The sequence below is a fragment of the Austrofundulus limnaeus genome, unplaced genomic scaffold (genome assembly GCF_001266775.1).
Source record: "Austrofundulus limnaeus strain Quisiro unplaced genomic scaffold, Austrofundulus_limnaeus-1.0 Scaffold35, whole genome shotgun sequence".
Classification (NCBI taxonomy): domain Eukaryota; kingdom Metazoa; phylum Chordata; class Actinopteri; order Cyprinodontiformes; family Rivulidae; genus Austrofundulus; species Austrofundulus limnaeus.
Genome location: NW_013952437.1, coordinates 27,658 through 32,724, shown reverse-complemented (window position 1 = coordinate 32,724; position 5,067 = coordinate 27,658).

Sequence of the window (5,067 nt, the reverse complement as noted above, 5' to 3'; positions counted from 1 at the left end):
TCTTTCTCCCATAGAGGTGGTTAGTTTACCCTCAGGGTTGCAGGAAATCCCCYGGGCACAGGAGCAAATGGTTGCCGCAGTCAGGTCCCATACGGCTGATACTGGCTTTGTTCGAGAGAGGATAACATCTCTTGATCTCTCTATGCTGGGGGGAACAGAGCAGCATAAAGTGAGAGCATTGTTGTTAAAGTATGAGTCTGTGTTTTCAAGTTTTGATGGCGATCTTGGTGTGACCAATTTAATTGAGCATAGTATCCCGTTGTTGGATGATGTGCCAGTGCGGCAGCGGTACCGGRGTATCCCACCATCTGAATATGAGACAGTTAAGGCTCACATTAACCAGCTGCTGGAAACCCAGGTAATTCGAGAGAGTAGTAGTCCTTATGCGTCCCCCATCGTCCTGGTCAGAAAAAAAGATGGTAGTCTCCGCCTCTGTGTAGACTACAGACAGCTTAATAAGTCCAGGAAGGATGCTTTTCCTTTGCCCTGGATTGGGGAAACACTGGACTCTCTATCAGGAGCCTGTTGGTTCTCAACAATGGACCTCGCTTGTGGTTATAATCAGGTTCAGGTTGCAGAGAACGATCGCCCAAAAACAGCTTTTTGCACTCCGTTTGGGCTCTTCGAGTTTAACCYCATGCCATTCGGGCTGTGCAATGCACCAGGAACCTTTCAGCGTTTGATGGAGAMGATGTTTGGAGCTCAGCATGGTCAGTCACTTTTGTTGTATCTGGATGATATCATTGTGTTCTCTCCTAATGTTGATGAGCACCTGACAAGGCTGGAMGGGGTGCTGAGTCACCTAAAACAAGAAGGACTGAAAGTAAAGTTGGAAAAATGTGACTTTTTTCAAAAAGCAGGTGAAATATTTGGGACATCTRATTTCAGAAGAGGGCGTTTCAACAGACCCAAGTAAAATCGCAGCAGTGTCAGATTGGCCCCACCCCACCAATGTCTCAGAACTACGGTCATTCCTGGGGTTTGCCAACTATTACAGGAGGTTTGTTGAGGGTTTCTCTAAGCTGACTGGGCCCCTCTATCATCTTGGGGCAGGACTCGCTGGATCAAAGACACGCAGAGGGCAAGGACAACTGTTGGGAGAGAGTTGGTCGGAGGACTGAAAGGAGCTTCCAGGAGCTCAAGACCAAGCTTGTAAGTGCCCCTACCCTGGCCTTTGCTGATTTTTCACTGCCTTTTATTCTGGAGGTTGATGCCAGCCACAGAGGACTTGGTGCAGTGTTGTCCCAGGAACAGAGTGGTAAAGTAAGGCCAGTTGCATATGCCAGTCGTAGTCTGCATGCTGCTGAGAAAAACTYTAGTTCCATGAAGCTTGAAATGTTAGCCATGAAATGGGCCATGGCTGAAAAGTTTAAGGAGTACCTGTGGGGTCATTGATGTGTTGTTTGGACAGACAACAATCCCTTAAGCCATTTGGAGACTGCTAAACTTGGTGCCACGGAGCATCGGTGGGTTAGGTGGTGTGGTATACTCAGTTGCTCCAGTTGATAAGCTTCACCTTATAAGACAGGTGCACCATAACTCAATAAAGCCTGCACTGCCACCATCAGATATCTGCCTGAATGCTTGGCTACAGAGTTCGTCTGAGGCCAGTGATGAGGATGATGTGGAGTCTGGATCTTGGTTAGTGTTCCAAGAGGCTGTCAGTAAACCGATTCCCCCGAAACTGGAACTGCAGCCACCAGAAGTGCCGCAGGTTCATACACCTGCTGGAGCAGCGCAAGCTTCATTACCCCCTCAAAGCAGTGGCGTTGGCCGAGGAAATCCACCCGTAAAATGATTGGCCAGCATGCTAACCCTTATCACCTCCCTAGATCAGCTGGGGGTAAGGACAAGGGGGCGACTGTTTCTCTCGATTCTTTATAAGGGGTAAATGTTTGCTAGACACTCGCTAAATATTTACTTGTTTTCTGGATATGTGCATTTGTGTAGCGGGTGCATTGGAGCTGTTAATCCACATGTTTGGGGGGCTGTGACTGATTAAGGTACATGTCTTTCTTTACATTTTATTTTTGTATCTTTATTGGTTTGCATTGTTGACTGGCATCTTTACCAATAGTTATTTTGTCTACAGAAGATTGCTCCTGTTGCAATATTGTGCTCTCACCCTTTGTACAGTATGCATTTTATTCAAAACTTTCATTGTACCTCACTACTCTCATGTAGTTGCTTAATGATTTTCTCGATTCAGGTGAGTGCCTTGTGGTGCCAAGATTTAGAATAAGCACTTTAGAACCAGCACTTTAGAACTGTTGCAGTTCCATTCCTCCAGAACTACCCTTCCATTGTAATATCTTGTGAACTAGTTAATTTTAATACTGAGAAAAATGAATAAAATATATTTTGTAAACTATTTCTGCTTTTGTCATTCTGGAGCCAGACCTACCTGAGTACTTGTAATAGGGAATCCCTAGATTATTTAACATTGGTTTAGTAATCTTCCAGTTGACCTTCAAGTCACGTCCTCCAAGTCACAATCTGGGTGCTTCCCACCTTGTTACATTTAAGATATTGTGCTTTTCGATAAATTGATCCAATATGGTGACAAATAATTTCTCTAAAATTTTAGAAAACTGTGGTAACAAGGATATTGGTCTGTAATTTTTTAACATATTTTTCTCACAATTTTTGAAAGAGGAATTGGCAGTTTTCATATTGTCAGGAAATAAACCAGTTGGAAATGATAAATTACAGATATATGTAAATGGTTCAATCACATAATTCATTATATCTTTTACAAGCATCATGTCCATGTCCACCCAGATCTTTTGATCTTTTGTCAGCAAGTTTTTTTAACCAAACTCAATATTTCTTCTCTGTTTGTACAATCTGTAACTGTGTGACTCACAATTTTATCTACTTTCATTATTTTTGCTGCAAGACATGGGCCAACATTTATAAAATAATTATTAAACCCATCCACAATTTCATTCTGGTCGTGAATTTCACTACCATCCTTTACAAAATATTGTGGAATACCTGATTTTACTTTGTGATTTTTCAAAACACTGTTCATTTTTCGCCATGTTTCCCTCACCATCACTTTTGCCTAATAATTTACTATAATACTCCTTATTGTGTTTTCTTATAATCCAAACCTATTTGTTTTTATATTTCTTGTATATATCTTCTGCTTCTTTTGTTCTTGATTTCAGGAAGCATGAATACAAGTGATTTTTGTACATGCATTTCTCAATCTGTTTGTCATCCGTGGTTTGTCAACATCTCTCTTTGTAAATTTTTTTGTACACAATTTTTTTCATATAGACTTCCAAAAATATTCTTAAATACATCATATGCTTACATTGTCAATTATACACATCCTTCCTATTTTATTTCATCAAATCATCTTTTAATTTATCCAAGGATTTTTATGTGTTATTTTTTCCTAATTGTATGTGTTTTTGTATTGCATTGGTCATTGTTGTAAATTGTGAAAACTGGTAAGTGATCACTTACATCAGTAATCAAAATACTGCCCGTAATCTCTTTATTTGTTAAGTTTGTGAAACAGTTATCAATCATTGTTGCACTATGAGTTGTGGTTCTTTTAGGTTTTGAGATCAGTGGTAAAGGTTTAGACTGTACATTGAATTTGTAAATGTACCAATATCATTTGTCTCTGTTTTATTTCCCAGGTCAATATTATAGTCTCCACACAAAAAAAAAAAACTGTTTGGTTAGAAGCCTTTTCCAGTAACTTTATGATTAAAAAAAACACTAAAGGTAAGTTAACACAAACCATGAGGTATTTTGGATTCACACCAATCAGACAAAGTTAAATAAACTAAATCACTGACATTTTTATTAGATTAGGTTGATTGTAGCTACATTGTTTTGTAAAATAGTTCTGTAATTTTGATTATATGTGATCTGATACAGTACATAATTGAAAAATAAGACTGGTCCCTCCTGTAGTGTAGTGACTTCACTACAAGATTTCTGGTCCATAAATAGCCTGCTCTATGTTTTGAGTACACAATCAAACAGCATGGTTTGTGAGAAAGATCTTATGTCCTCATGTGGAGGAGTTCAAGTGCATATTGTGCATGAGCAAGATGGTGCGGGAGATGGATCAAGGCATCAGGGCCTTGTCCTCAGTTATGATAATGTTGCTTTGGTTGCTTGTTGTGAAGAGTTGAATCGAAAGGTGAGTATCTTGCTTCGCTGCTCTGTTTATGTTCCAGCCTTTACCAATGGTCATGAGTTCAAAAAATCCTAGATGCAAGTGGTCAAAATGATCTTCCTCCCTGTGGGGGGTGAGACAGGGTAAGGATCTCCATAATCTGGGACAGAATAGAGTCGCTGCTCCTCTTCGTTGAAAGTAGTCAGTTAGAGGTTTTCTGTGTACGTCCCACTGGAACTAGACCTTGGCTTGGGGCAGACCCAGAATTCATTGGTGGGATTATATATTGTCCTTGGCCTGGGAACGCCGTGGAATTCTCCAGAACAGGCTGGAGAGTGGTGCTGGGCAGATGGATGTTTGGGTTTCTCTCCTAGACCTGACTCAATCACAAATAAGCCATAGAAGGATGGGATGGAGATCTTCAATTTTCATTACAAAACACACCACGTATTTAGACAAACTGACTAATGCAGAAAATTACAACTGCAGGGGGAGGTGTGTTCTGTGATGAGGAAGCTTGGCTTGGAGACACAGCCCAGAGGCGGAGCTGATCCCAAAAGGAGGTTCTAGTCCCAACCAGTGGTTTTTGCTCCCCTGCCTGCTGCCTCAGCACACTACAGGATTTCTCAAACATGCATGAATGAGTCAAATTAAGACTCCGGGCATGTTTTGGATGAGAGGATAACATTATAACATGATGTAAAGCTCATAAGTTGATTTTACATGATACAGTATAGCTCCTTTAAAAAAGTCCCTCAAATGTGAAAACAGAGCACCACCTAGTGGACTTATATGGAATTTAACAGTGAAGAAATAAAAGGTTAAAACAGAAAGGAATTTATTGTTTTAAAGGAAGAAGCGTGTTATCCGAGTTACCATGAACGCATCTTAGAACAGGAAACGCCCCGGCAGTCTGTTGGGCT